The following is a 16,590-nucleotide window of genomic DNA, read 5'->3' on the forward strand; positions in this document are numbered from 1 at the left end:
AAGACTAGTCTTCACAGTTGGTGTATCTCAGAATATGCATAAAATAACAAAACTGTGAAAATTTGAGCTCAATCGGTCGTCGAAGTTGCGAGATAATAATGAAAGAAAAAACACCCTTGTCACACGAAGTTGTGTGCTTTCTGATGCTTGATTTCGAGACCTCAAATTCTAAACTTGAGGTCTCGAAATCAAATTCGTGGAAAATTACTTCTTTCTCAAAAACTACGTCACTTTAGAGGGAACTGTTTCTCACAATGTTTTATACTATCAACCGCTCCCCATTACTAGTAATCAAGAAAGGTTTTATGATGATAATTATTTTGAGTAATTACCAATAGTGTCCAATGCCTTTAACGATGATACCAAACGCGTAGGAGAAATTGGGCGAATGGATGGAACCAAACAATGAATACGAATTGGATTGTGGATAAAGGTGAGATACGAATGAATAGGTCCGGCAAGTTGAGGGGGAAACGTACTAATCTGGGCCCAATTTCATGGCTCTGCTTTATAACGCCGAATTCTGCACTTACGACCACGATTACCCGCTAACGTGCAAGCGCCGAATTTCTGCGCTATAGCCTTGTAAGCGTATAATGCTTGGTAACGTGGAGTACGCACGCGCAGAGGCCAAAATTAGCCCCTAACCCGTGAAATACGCTTGCCGTGAGCACAGAATTCCCTGCTTCCGTAAGCGTCGATTCTGTGCTTACGGTAAGCAGAGCCATGGAATTTGGCCCAGTTCGCAGCTCTGTTTAAACTGTTTCTGCAGAAATACAAAGGCCTTAAATGATATCAAATACATGAAGAATTGCATTGGTGTTTAAATGTCTTCAAGAAATAGCACCAGGCTACTTATCATCTTGCCTTGCTCTCTACCAACCGCCACGCTCAAGCTTGCGATCAGCTTCTGACAACACACGCCTAACTACGGAAGCTTAAATTGCCATCATGTTACTCAGTTATCAAGATAATTTATCTCAGAAACACGAAATATTTTCTTGGAAACACAGAATTCAATAATAATTTATCTTGGAAACACGGAATTCCAAGATGAGGTATTTTGGAAACACGGAATTCCAAGATGAGGTATCTTGGAAACACAGAACTCCAAGATGAGGCATCTTTGAAAAAAAGAATTCAATGATAAGGTATCGTGGAAACACGGAATTCCAAGATGAGGTATCTTGGAAACTCGGAATTCAATGATAAGGTATCTAGGAAACACGGAATTCCAAGATGAGATATCTTGGAAACACAGAATTCAATGGTAACGTATCTTGGAAACTCGGAATTCAGTGATAAGGTATCTTGGAAATACGGAGTTCCAAGATGAGGTATCTTGGAAACTCGGAATTCAATGATAAGGTATCTTGGAAACACAGAATTCATTGATAAGGTATCTTGGAAACACGGAATTCCAAGATGAGGTATCTTGGAAACACAGAATTCAATGATAAGGTATCTTGGAAACACTGAATTCAATGATAAGGTATCTTGGAAACACGGAATTCAATGATAAGGTATCTTGGAAACACGGAATTCTACGGTGGCTGATCTCCGCCAACAAATAAACCCTTTTTCAGTAGGGCGTTATAACGCCCTATTTTACGGCGTTATAACGCCCTACGCTCATTCGGCGTTATAACGCCCTAAATTACGGCGTTATAACGCCCTAATTGAGAAATAGGGCGTTATAACGCCCTAATTTTACGGAGTTACAACGCCCTATTAGGGCGTAATAACGCTCTATACGGCGTTATAACGTCCTTATTTACGGCGTTATAACGCCCTAATTGAGTAATAGGGCGATATAACGCCCTAATTTTACGGCCTTATAACGCCCTATTAGGGCGTAATAATGCCCTATACGGCGTTATAACGACCTAATTTACGGCGTTATAGCGCCCTAAAGTACTACTTATCAAAAATGTTCATTCAAATTGATGCGTATTTTAAAAACCTTTTAAAGTCACACGGAGTGGGGGGGGGGGGGGGGAGAGGGCAGCGGATGACAATCATGAAAATGTCTAAACATTATTTAAAAAACAAAATTTTGGGGAAAAAATCACTATATCAAGGGAGGCTAGCTATTTTTATTTCTTTTTATAGGGCGTTATTAAGCCCTAATAGGGCGTTATAACGCCGTAAAATTAGGGCGTTATAACGCCCTATTTCTCAATCAGGGCATTATAACGCCGTAATTTAGGGCGTTGTAACGCCGTATAGGGCGTTATAACTGAAAAAGTGTTTATTTGTTGGCGGAGATCAGCCACCGTAATATCCTCTACAAAAAGCTCATGAACATATCTTGAATATAAGAATACATTGTAGCAACGTCACGACAACGTTACACATTATGCACATTTCGAGATCAGGCTTAGATGTGGTTAAATACTGCATATAAATATACAACAAAATAATCAATTATTTACTACATACACGATAAATTCATCTATTTGGGGAAAAAATCAATCGATTTTATTAGGTGTTCGGGCCAACAGCCCGGAACACCTCTTGTTTTTGTTCGGTTTTTATTTATTAGGTGTTCGGGCAACAGCCCGAACAACTCATTGATTTTGTTCGTTTTTTTTTAGGTGTTCGGGCAACAGCCCGAACAACTCATTGATTTTGTTCGTTTTTTTTAGGTGTTCGGGCAACAGCCCGAACAACTCGTTGATTTTGTTCGTTTTTTTTTTTTTTTTTTTTGGTTTTTCTTATTCTTCTCGCTGTCGATTGTCCGCAAGAAAAAGCATAGTTGCGAAGCTTGCATTAAGTTGAAATTTTGCACACAGGTAGACAATAACCAGTAGATGATGCAAAAGTTGTTACGTCACGATGACGTCATCAGTTGACGAGATACACTAATTCAAAGTTTATTATTTCAAAAAATCATAACTTTAGATCTACATGAGGGATTTTTACAATCAATACATCATCGGAAAGGGCATTAAAAACTCCGTAAACGCCTCACAGTCATGACCCCATTTTGATTTTGTCTTCCGGCTCAAAAGAGAGGTTGAAAATTTCAAAATTCATGTATAAAGAACTACAAAATTCCCCATTGATTGCGCGTAAAGATTTCACGATTACATGTACATGTACTTTGTCACCACGTGTAAGCATGCGGTGCATTGCGGTCACCACGTGTAAGTATGCGGTGCATTGCGATCACCACGTGTAAGAAGTATGCGGTGCATTGAGGAGCATAACCACGCTCTGCACCACGTGTTGATCGTGTTAGTCTGCGTTCGAGGCGTTCTCAACACAATGTCAATTTTCTTCAAAATTAATTACTTGGTTTTATCTACGACCATACTGCGTTGATAACACCTGTTCTCGTCCGGTCACTGAGGTTTAGCAAAATCGGGCCCAGTCAGTATTTTGATGGGAGACCACGTGGCGACCAAAATTTGTACTATTTATTTTTGTATTTAATTTTTTTTCTCCTATAAATAGCCTCGTTTTTAGTCTGTTTTCAAGGCGTTTTCAACATACATTTCCCTTCCGGTTAGTTAGTCTCTACTCCAGTCGTCATTATGCATTAAGCTCCTATATCCTCAATCACAAAAGCTATTTTGACAATCTATACATCATATGAAAGGGCTTTACGTATGTAGTCTGTTTTCAAGGTGTTTCAACAAACACTTCCCTTCCGGTTAGTTAGTCTCTTCTCCAGTCGTCATTATGCATAGTTCATATTATGTCCTAAACCACAAAAGCTATTTTGACAATCTGTACATGATATGAAAGGGCTTTACGTACGTAGTCTGTTTTCAAGGCGTTTTCAACAAACATTTCCCTTCTGGTTAGTTAGTCTCTTCTCCAGTCGCCAATATTCATCAGTTCACGTTTCCTCAAACACAAAAGCTATTTTGACAATCTATACATCATATGAAAGGGCCTCACGTGTTCCACGAAAATGGGTATGTTGGTGACCTTCTCTTGACTTTTTGACCTTTTTAAACTGGAAGAGCCTGTAAAATGCTTTGAAAAGGCATTATTTAAAGGCTTTTAGGTTGAAATGTACACTTTTTGATGCTTTTTCCATAAAATTATTACACATCAAGAAAACTGTTTGGTTTTGATTTCTTTGTAAATTGACGGGATACTTACAATACTTGTTTAATTTATTCAAACACTGACCCAACAATAGCCGAACACCTAGTGTTTGTTTTTACAAACACTATATCTAGTTAGGTGTTCGGGCCAACAGCCCGGAACACCTCTTATTTTTGTTCGTTTTTTTTTTCTTCTTAGGTGTTCGGGCCAACAGCCCGGAACACCTCTTATTTTTGTTCGTTTTTTTTTTCTTTTTCTTCATACTTCTTCTTCTTCTTCTTCTTCTTCTGAACGTCCCTTGTCCGCTAACAAAAGCGCCTTTCCAAAACTCGTATGAACTTGAAACTTCACACATAGTTAGCGATTTATTAGGAGAAGAAACCGTGTGAGTTACGTCATGATGACGTCATCAATTCTTGAGTTATGAATATTCAAAGTTTATTAATTCAAAAAATCATAACTTTTGATCTACATGAGGGATTCTTACTATCGAAACATTATCGGAATCGTCATTGAAAACTCCGTAAACGCCCCACAGACATGACCCCATTTTGATGTTGTCTTCCGGCTCAAAAGAGAGGTTGAAAATTTCAAAATTCACGTGTAAAGAACAACGTAAATCCCCATTGGTATATGCATAAACATTGCACGTAGGCATACACACAACGTGTAGTGTATTAGCGGTGCAGCAGAGTCACGCTCCAGTGATCATCCATAGAGCGCGAAAAAGCTTCATGAAGAATAGTCTTGTAGGATTTGAAATAGTCTTCGTTCAAGGCGGTTAAAACATACATGCCCCTTACAGTCTTTTCTACAGTCGTCAATATTTCCTAAGTTCATATAACCTAAACTACATAAGCTATTTTGACAATCTATACATCATATGAAAGGGCGTTACGTACCTTACAGAAATGGATATGTTGGTGAACTTTTGTTGACCTTTTGACCTGTTTAAACCGGATGTGACTGTGAAATGATTTGAAAGGGCGTTGTTTATTGCCTTTTAGGTTGAAATATACTTCCTTTGATGCTTAACCATCACCACAGCATACAAATCTGGCAAAGGTCTGGTTTAAAAGACATACTTGCTAAGCTCACATAAACTTGAAACTTCACACATAGTTAGATATTCATTAGTAGATGAAATCGTTTTAGTTTCGTCATGATGACGTCATCAGGTGTCGAATTACAAGGTTTTTAGGTTCAAAAAGTGACCATTTGCTTTTCGCTATATGTCTTCGAATTTTACAGTTATGATATTCATAATTACGCATCTGATAGATCAAGACTGGGACTACATTTGAAAAGTTAACGTCAAAATCGTATGACCCCTCCTTCCGTTCGTACCGGAAGGTCAAAGTTTGCAATTGTATATTTTTCTTCAAAAATACATCTCCGTCCCTTGCCCTCTAACAAAAGCACACTTCCCAAACCTGTATGAACTTCTAACTTCACACAAGGTTTTTAGGTTCAAAAAGTGACCATTTGCTTTTCGCTATATGTCCTCGAATTTTACAGTTATGATATTCATAATTACGCATCTGATAGATCAAGACTGGGACTACATTTAAAAAGTTAACGTCAAAATCGTATGACCCCTCCTTCCGTTCGTACCGGAAGGTCAAAGTTTGCAATTGTATATTTTTCTTCAAAAATACATCTCCGTCCCTTGCCCTCTAACAAAAGCACACTTCCCAAACCTGTATGAACTTCTAACTTCACACATAGTTAGATATTTATTAGGAGAAGAAACCGTTTGAGTTACGTCACGATGACGAGTTATGAATTTTCAAAGGTTATTATTGCAAAAAATCATAACTTTTGATCTACATGATGGGTCGATTCATGATGAGTTGTTACAGTCGACACATCATCGGAAAGTTCGTTAAAAACTCCGTAAATGCCTCGCAGACATGATCCCATTTTGATCTCGTCTTCTGGTTCAAAATCGACTTTGAAAATTATTAATTTCATGTATAAAGAACTACGAAATTTCCCCATTGGTTGTGCGTAACACGTGTGGCGTACACGTGTAGTGTATTAGGCATTTTATTTGGTGGCATGCTGCCAAGTTTATTGTACTCTGCGCCATAGCGTGATATGCATAGAGCTATGAGCTGTATAGCTCTATTTATGCAGAACGCTGCGAAAACGATTTCCTCTCAATCTTTGGCGTCAAATTGTTCAAATAATACCCTTCTGATGGCTTAGTGGTTAATGTGGAATTGAAGACGAAGTTTCGCTGAGATGGCCACCTACCTCAGTGATTCATGGGACTTTTAATTATGTGAGAAAACAACAGTACAAAATGACGAACATTGGTCATGTTTTGGTTAAACACCGAGAAGAATAGAGACGTTACATCGATCGACCACTCCCCCCGGGTGAAGGGCGTTTTGGGCCCACGGAATTCACGTCAGTACTACAATATCTATAACTTCTTGAACTTAGCATAATCATCAATTGTTTTGACTATTTGTTAAAACAACTATCCAAGTTATTCTGAGTTAAATTTTTTGAAGAAAAAAAATCTCTGGAATAACATAAGCCCTTTTCTAGTAGGAAAGGACGTTACGTAAACTAATCCATTTCTACATCCTTGCACAGACATGGATGTTACAATACAAAACATTCAAAGAAAACAGAATGGTTAAAGTATAGGGCCCAAGCAATTAGGAGTTGTCTTGCTAAAATAAACTGCCGGATTAAACAAAACTTTAGTACAAACAAATAAATAAAACAATCCAGATTTTCATCTTCTTCTTCTCTTCGTCCCTTGTCCTCGAACAAAAGCACACTTCCCATACTCGTATGAACTTGAAACTTCGCACATAGTTAGATATGCATTAGGAGTGGAATAATGTGTTAGTTAGGTCATGATGACGGCATCCATTCTTGAGTTTTAAAAATTCAAAGTTTATTATTTCAAAAAATCATTATTTTTTATCCACGTGATGGATTCTTACAATCGATACATAATCGGAAAGGTCGTTAAAAACTCCGTAAAGGCCTCGCAGACATGACCCCATTTTTACCTTGTCTTCTGGTTCAAATCAGATTTTTTGTGTATTTTCGTCAAAAATACATTTTTTGTTTTGACTACTACCGTACTGCGTTGACCACACCGGTTCTCGTCCGATCAGTTAAGCAACATCGGGCCCGGTCAGTACTTGGATGGGAAACCCGCTAAACCAGTTGTTGATGTTGTTGTTGTTTTTGTTTTTTGTTTTTTTACTTCTTTTTAAAAATATTATATCAGCTTCGTTTATAGTCTGTTTTCAAGGCGTTTTCAATAAACATTTCCCTTTCGTTTAGTTAGTCTCTTCTCCAGTCGTCATCATTCATAAGTTCCTATGTCCTCAACCACAAAAGCTATTTTGACAATCTCTACATCATATGAAAGGGGTTTACGTACTTCACAAAAATAAATATCTTGGTGACCTTCTCTTGACCTTTTGACCTTTCTAAACCGGAAGTGCATGTAAAATGCTTTGAAAAGGCCTATTTTCATGGGTTTTTCCTTTGATAATTGTCCAACAGGGTGTATTTTTGTACTCCCGGAAGCCGAACACCTTGTTTTTGTTATGACAAAAACTTGAGTCTAGTTAGGTGTTCGGACTCGAGTCCGAAGACCTCTTGTTTTTGTTCGGGTTTTTTTTTTTTTTTTTTTTTTCTTTTTTTTTTTTTTTGCTTCGTCTTCTTCTCCGTGGTTTTTGTCCGCTAACAAAGACATACTTGCTAAACTCACATAAACTTGAAACTTCACACATAGTTAGATATTTATTAGTAGATGAAACCGTTTTAGTTTCGTCATGATGACGTCATCAGGTGTCGAATTACAAGGTTTTTAGGTTCAAAAAGTGACCATTTGCTTTTTGCTATATGTCTTCGAATTTTACAGTTATGATATTCATAATTACGCATCTGATAGATCAAGACTGGGACTATATTTGAAAAGTTAACGTCAAAATCGTCTGACCCCTTCTTCCGTTCGTACCGGAAGGTCAAAGTTTGCAATTGTATATTTTTCTTCAAAAATACATCTCCGTCCCTGGCCCTCTAACAAAAGCACACTTCCCAAACCTGTATGAACTTCTAACTTCACACATAGTTATATATTTATCACGAGAAGAAACCGTTGTTATGAATTTTCAAAGTTTATTATTTCAAAAAATCATAACTTTTGATCTACATGATGGGTTATTACAATCGACACATCATCGGAAAGTTCGTTAAAAACTCCGTAAATGCCTCGCAGACATGATCCCATTTTGATCTCGTCTTTTGGTTCAAAATCGAGTTTGAAAATTCATAATTTCATGTATAAAGAACTACGAAATTTCCCCATTGGTTGTGCGTAACACGTGTGTCGTACACGTGTAGTGTATTAGGCATCATTTATTTGGTGGCATGCTGCCAAGTTTATCGTACTCTGTGCCATAGCGTGATATGCATAGAGCTATAATAGCTCTATTATTTAGAGCTGTATAGCTCTATTTATGCAGATTGCTGCGAAAACGATTTCCTCTCAATCTTCGGCGTCAAATTGTTCAAATGTTACCCCTCTGATGGCTTAGTGGTCAATGTGGAATTGAAGACGAAGTTTCGCTGAGATGGCCACCTACTTCAGTGATTCATGGGACTTTTAATTATGTGAGAAAACAACAGTACAAAATGACGAACATTGGTCATGTTTTGGTTAAACACCGAGAAGAATAGAGACGTTACATCGATCGACCACTCCCCCCAGGTGAAGGGCGTTGTGGGCCCACGGAATTCACTTCAGTATTACAATATCTTTTACTTTTTGAACTTAGCATAATCATCAATTGTTTTGATTATTTGTTAAAACAACTATCCAAGTTATTCTGAGTTAAATAGTTTGAAGAAAAAAAATCTCTGGAATAACATAAGCCCTTTTAAACTTTCTCTAGTAGGAAAGGACGTTACGTAAACTAATCTATTTCTACCTCCATGCACAGACATGGATGTTACAATACAAAACATTCAAAGAAAACAGAATGGTTAAAGTATAGGGCCCAAGCAATTAGGAGTTGTCTTGCTAAAATAAACTGCCGGATTAAACAAAACTTTAGTACAAACAAATAAATAAAACAATCCAGATTTTCATCTTCTTCTTCTCTTCGTCCCTTGTCCTCGAACAAAAGCACACTTCCCATACTCGTATGAACTTGAAACTTCGCACATAGTTAGATATGCATTAGGAGTGGAATAATGTGTTAGTTAGGTCATGATGACGGCATCCATTCTTGAGTTTTAAAAATTCAAAGTTTATTATTTCAAAAAATCATTATTTTTTATCCACGTGATGGATTCTTACAATCGATACATAATCGGAAAGGTCGTTAAAAACTCCGTAAAGGCCTCGCAGACATGACCCCATTTTTACCTTGTCTTCTGGTTAAAATCAGATTTTTTGTGTATTTTCGTCAAAAATACATTTTTTGTTTTGACTACTACCGTACTGCGTTGACCACACCGGTTCTCGTCCGATCAGTTAAGCAACATCGGGCCCGGTCAGTACTTGGATGGGAAACCCGCTAAACCAGTTGTTGATGTTGTTGTTGTTTTTTTTTTTTGTTTTTTTACTTCTTTTTTAAAATATTATATCAGCTTCGTTTATAGTCTGTTTTCAAGGCGTTTTCAATAAACATTTCCCTTTCGTTTAGTTAGTCTCTTCTCCAGTCGTCATCATTCATAAGTTCCTATGTCCTCAACCACAAAAGCTATTTTGACAATCTCTACATCATATGAAAGGGGTTTACGTACTTCACAAAAATAAATATCTTGGTGACCTTCTCTTGACCTTTTGACCTTTCTAAACCGGAAGTGCATGTAAAATGCTTTGAAAAGGCCTATTTTCATGGGTTTTTCCTTTGATAATTGTCCAACAGGGTGTATTTTTGTACTCCCGGAAGCCGAACACCTTGTTTTTGTTATGACAAAAACTTGAGTCTAGTTAGGTGTTCGGACTCGAGTCCGAAGACCTCTTGTTTTTGTTCGGTTTTTTTTTTTTTTTTTTTTTTCTTTTTTTTTTTTTTTTGCTTCGTCTTCTTCTCCGTGGTTTTTGTCCGCTAACAAAGACATACTTGCTAAACTCACATAAACTTGAAACTTCACACATAGTTAGATATTTATTAGTAGATGAAACCGTTTTAGTTTCGTCATGATGACGTCATCAGGTGTCGAATTACAAGGTTTTTAGGTTCAAAAAGTGACCATTTGCTTTTTGCTATATGTCTTCGAATTTTACAGTTATGATATTCATAATTACGCATCTGATAGATCAAGACTGGGACTATATTTGAAAAGTTAACGTCAAAATCGTCTGACCCCTTCTTCCGTTCGTACCGGAAGGTCAAAGTTTGCAATTGTATATTTTTCTTCAAAAATACATCTCCGTCCCTTGCCCTCTAACAAAAGCACACTTCCCAAACCTGTATGAACTTCTAACTTCACACATAGTTATATATTTATCACGAGAAGAAACCGTTTGAGTTACGTCACGATGACGTCATCAATTCTTGAGTTATGAATTTTCAAAGTTTATTATTTCAAAAAATCATAACTTTTGATCTACATGATGGGTTATTACAATCGACACATCATCGGAAAGTTCGTTAAAAACTCCGTAAATGCCTCGCAGACATGATCCCATTTTGATCTCGTCTTCTGGTTCAAAATCGAGTTTGAAAATTCATAATTTCATGTATAAAGAACTACGAAATTTCCCCATTGGTTGTGCGTAACACGTGTGTCGTACACGTGTAGTGTATTAGGCATCATTTATTTGGTGGCATGCTGCCAAGTTTATCGTACTCTGTGCCATAGCGTGATATGCATAGAGCTATATAGCTCTATTATTTAGAGCTGTATAGCTCTATTTATGCAGATTGCTGCGAAAACGATTTCCTCTCAATCTTCGGCGTCAAATTGTTCAAATGTTACCCCTCTGATGGCTTAGTGGTCAATGTGGAATTGAAGACGAAGTTTCGCTGAGATGGCCACCTACTTCAGTGATTCATGGGACTTTTAATTATGTGAGAAAACAACAGTACAAAATGACGAACATTGGTCATGTTTTGGTTAAACACCGAGAAGAATAGAGACGTTACATCGATCGACCACTCCCCCCAGGTGAAGGGCGTTGTGGGCCCACGGAATTCACTTCAGTATTACAATATCTTTTACTTTTTGAACTTAGCATAATCATCAATTGTTTTGATTATTTGTTAAAACAACTATCCAAGTTATTCTGAGTTAAATAGTTTGAAGAAAAAAAATCTCTGGAATAACATAAGCCCTTTTAAACTTTCTCTAGTAGGAAAGGACGTTACGTAAACTAATCTATTTCTACCTCCATGCACAGACATGGATGTTACAATACAAAACATTCAAAGAAAACAGAATGGTTAAAGTATGGGGCCCAAGCAATTAGGAGTGGTCTTGCTAAAATAAACTGCCGGATTAAACAAAACTTTAGTACAAACAAATAAATAAAACAATCCAGATTTTCATCTTCTTCTTCTCTTCGTCCCTTGTCCTCGAACAAAAGCACACTTCCCAAACTCGTATGAACTTGAAACTTCGCACATAGTTAGATATGCATTAGGAGTGGAATAATGTGTTAGTTAGGTCATGATGACGGCATCCATTCTTGAGTTTTAAAAATTCAAAGTTTATTATTTCAAAAAATCATTATTTTTGATCCACGTGATGGATTCTTACAATCGATACATAATCGGAAAGGTCGTTAAAAACTCCGTAAAGGCCTCGCAAACATGACCCCATTTTTACCTTGTCTTCTGGTTCAAATCAGATTTTTTGTGTATTTTCGTCAAAAATACATTTTTTGTTTTGACTACTACCGTACTGCGTTGATCACACCGGTTCTCGTCCGATCAGTGAAGTTAAGCAACATCGGGCCCGGTCAGTACTTGGATGGGAAACCCGCTAAACCAGTTGTTGATGTTGCTGTTTGTTTGTTTTTTGTTTGTTTTTTTTTTTTTTTTTTTTTTACTTCTTTTTAAAAATATTATATCAGCTTCGTTTATAGTCTGTTTTCAAGGCGTTTTCAATAAACATTTCCCTTTCGTTTAGTTAGTCTCTTCTCCAGTCGTCATCATTCATAAGTTCCTATATCCTTAAACCACAAAAGCTATTTTGAAAATCTATACATCATATGAAAGGGGTTTATGTACTTCACAAAAATGGATATGTTGGTGACCTTCTCTTGACCTTTTGACCTTTCTAAACCGGAAGTGCATGTAAAATGCTTTGAAAAGGCCTATTTTCATGGGTTTTTCCTTTGATAATTGTTCACCAGGGTGTATTTTTGTACTCCCGGAAGCCGAACACCTTGTTTTTGTTATGACAAAAACTTGAGTCTAGTGTATTTTTAAGTTTGTTCGGCCAACTCAAAAATACCTTGTCCGCTAACAAAAGCACCTTTTCCAAACTCGTATGAACTTGAAACTTCACACAAAGTTAGATATTCATAAGGAGAGGAAACCGTTTAAGTTACGTCATGATGACGTCAACCGTTCTTGAATGATGGTCATTCAAAGTTGTTTATTAATATAAAATCATTACTTCTGATCTACACAGGGGATTCTTATAATCAATACATCATCGGAATCATCATTCGAAACTCCGTAAACGCCTCGCAGACATAATCCCATTTTGACCTTGTCTTACGGTTCAAAAGTAAGCATTTGTATATTTCCTTGGCCTAAGAGTTTGCGCCTAACGCAGCATACCCCTCGCGACTATAGCTTGTTCAAACTTGTTTACACATTATACGCCAGTGCCATATGTGCGTGCACATGGCGTGATTTTCCATTGACTGGCAAAAGGTACGGAGCTCCAGGAGTGCCATCCGACATATCGAGTTACCGACATACGCTATCTCATCAAGACGACTTATTTCGTGGAATCAGTTACTTGCCGACATATTATTTTGCTAAGTCGACTTATTCAAAACAATCAGTTGACTTAACAACATAATTTATCTCATCAAGTCGACTTAGATAAAATGGTAAGTCGACTTACTGACATAATTTATCTCACCAAGTCGACTTACAGTAACTAATTAAGAAGTTTACTTATACACAGCCTGCACACGTTGCAACGTGTGCGTATTGAGATTGCGCGTTAGGGCCCGCGTGATCGCTAATAATGTGGGGGCGTTTTTCGTGCCTGGGATGAAGAAGAATAACCATAATCTAAGACTTGAATCAAGTCTACACCTCATCCAACTCCGATTGTATTAGTCAATTCAGGCATCCTCTTCAATTTTATTTTATGTAACAAGCAAAACTATTAAGTTACTGATTTTATTAAAAAAGGGTTAATGGCTGCTAGCAAACTGCTTCCAACTAACATTACATGGTGTACATGTACTAGCAAAATAGTGTTTCTGTCGTCACGTTTTCACCCTACTAAACGGCTACGTGAGAAAAATGAGACAATAAATCATGAATTCAGTTCAAAAGAATAAAACTTTGTTTTCGTCATATTATTCGTCAAACTATAAGCCTTTATACTTGAAAATCTTCTGGTGTATTTAAACTAGCTGATGTCTCTGCCATGGGATTTTCGTGTGTTTAGTGCTAGATTCCTCGCTCCCCACACTGCAAAAACTGTGGTGTTAAAATGTACACCATCGGTGTTAATTTTAATTCTTTTCCGTCATTCATATTGGGCAAGAATTTCGGTGTTAAATAGCTCCTATTTTGGAATCAAAATAAGTTAACACCAATATCGGTGTAGAAGTCTAACACCAAATGGGGAGTAATTTAATTCCAAATTGGTGTTTATATTGGGCAAGAATGCTGGTGTTAAACAACCCCGATTTTGGAGTTAAATTAATTTAACACCAATCGCGGTGTAGAAATCTAACACCAAAGGGGGATTAAATTAATTCCAAAGTGGTGTAAATAAAAACAACACAAGTAATGACAAGACAATTTGTTCTGGTATATAAACTTTTGATATTATTGCTTCAAAAATATAAATCTGAAATAAATCATTCATTAATTAAACAATAATCATACAAATAATACTGATCAAATCCAAAAGTAATAAATGGAAATTTTCTGAAAGTGTCTAAACCATCAATAGAAGGCATTTGACATCATCAATTGGCAAGAATAAAATTGCACTTTGATTTCAAGGATCAAGAAAATTAGCACTACTGATTATAGTATGAAAAACACAAACTAGCGTAACACCCTAACACCATAACAAGAACAAACTGTATAAAACAGCTGTGAAAGCTGTAATGTTCTTCCGAAAGCTATCCAGTATGAAAACAATCTTTAGTAGTCACACAACATGAGATTACCAATCTGTTAAGTAGTTTCTATATTTAATGAATAATCATTGACATTACTTTAGCCTCTTGAATAATCATGACAATACTGAAAAGATCATTGTTTTTTCCTTTCTCTGTCTTGTTTCTATTCAAAAAATAAAAAGGTTTCATAAAATAACAAAAAAATTGTCTTTTAGCTGTAGGATATGCCCAATAAAGAAAACTTCTTTGTACTTATCTTTAGCTAACATGTTATTGTCGTTTGAGTTTTACATTTTCAGGGTGGAAGGGAAGGTTTACACACTTTACTTTGATTTGATCCCAGTAAAAAACCTGTAAGGGAGATACTATAAACATGCAAATGAGTCACACACAATAATTACATAAATCATTGTAAATTTTCTGGATAATCTCAAACATCAACCCCAAACATTTTATAAATTGGCAAGAAGCTACATACAATAAATATCATAAAACTGCACTTTGATTTCAAGGATCACAACCATTAGCACAACTGATTTTCCCCAACTGATTACAAAAGTTTAGAAACATGAAATAAAATACTTGGAAGCCCCTGAAGTAAAATAAATCATTCCTTTTGTTTTTTAACTGCAGGGTATAGGGTATGCCCAATAACATCATGTGAAAAATAACATATTATCTCAGAATGACAGAAAAAGTCTACATTTTAATTTTGATTTGACAGATGAGCATTCCCTTTACTTCCTGCCATGTTGATTAAAAAGATGGACTCATGAACCTCTCTGCTCCTAAAATTACCCCATTTGGCAACGTACAGGGTAAGAATGAAGTTCTAAACAAAGTAATGGACATAGAGGTGGGTTACAATGTTTCAAAAACCTTTAATACAAAACACACCTTGTACTTAAACACCACAAGATGATGAATTTTGACAAATAAGGGTACTTCATTAGCATGATAGCACAAAACCTGGGATGATTTGTACCTACTTCCACAAAGTTTTACCCATGTAACATCATACACTTCAGACAGAAGATCAACACTAGGTAGTCTACCCATCAGAAGCTCAACACTGCCAGCTGCTAAATTTTAAACCACACTTTCTTTGTCGAATCATGGTTGAATGTGTACCTCCTTAGCTTCAGCTTCTTCACCAACATAGTTTGTGTCCTTCGGGTTGGTGATATGAATCTCGCTCTCTTTGGTTGATATGGGGGGCTACTTTCTGATGAACCGTCATCACTGGGGCTGATAATTCCAGTTGTGTCACTGATGATGCTTGGCTCACGACTACAGGAAGCTGAAAAATAGAACGTACATTGACTTCGGGTTTCAGGTTCAGGTTTATTTTTCATAGCATTAGCAATACAATAGAAGGGTATTAAAAATAGATGTAAAAATACACATCAGGGGAAATGAATATAATTTTTGTTGTTACCCTTCACCGCTATGTGATAAGCACTATCTCTTTGCATTTTGGGTCCTGCAGAAGAAAAAAACATGCACTGAGTATACAGTGCTTATCACACATCGGTGAACGGCAAAGAAAATGTATAGTTATAGTAGACATGGGTCTTTGTTTTTGTCCCATTAGCTTGTTGACAAAGTTCGTCCATGCAGCCAAATTAGATTGTTATACTTAGTAATATTAAAATAAAATGACGGTTTCAGTTCGGGCCCAGTACAAAGTTGCTAAAATATTTATGCTTAGTACTCACCCCCACTCCTCCCCTTCCTTTAGCACCATCATCGTTATCCCCTGATCTGATTGGAGAACATCATTTATGACATCAGCATCAATGCCGGCACCATCTTTGTCATCAACAAAATAAACATCTTGATCTTTATCTATTTGAAATTTTGTTTTTACTGTGGATGAAAAGAAAGAAAATAGACAACAATTATTTTTGTTATCGAAATTCATGAAGGAGCTTTTGTTTAATAAGTTGTGTCCAAATAGTGTTCACTAGGCATGTTAGGCCTAACAGTGTACATGTACTTAATGTAAATGCACTGACGAGCCCTGGCAAGTCGATACACACATGGTGCTACCGCAAAACAAATAAATATCAATTTTTTTGTCCACAAAATAACCGCAATATTTTTATGTATTTATTCATCTCTATTTTCTTATAGTTTTTTTTTGTTTAAGTTTGTGACAAGTCTTTTTAATTGGAAATATTACACTCTGCTCACAAAATAAAAAATAA

This window comes from Asterias amurensis, chromosome 6, assembly GCF_032118995.1.
Source record: "Asterias amurensis chromosome 6, ASM3211899v1".
In the NCBI taxonomy this organism is placed as follows: Eukaryota; Metazoa; Echinodermata; class Asteroidea; order Forcipulatida; family Asteriidae; genus Asterias; species Asterias amurensis.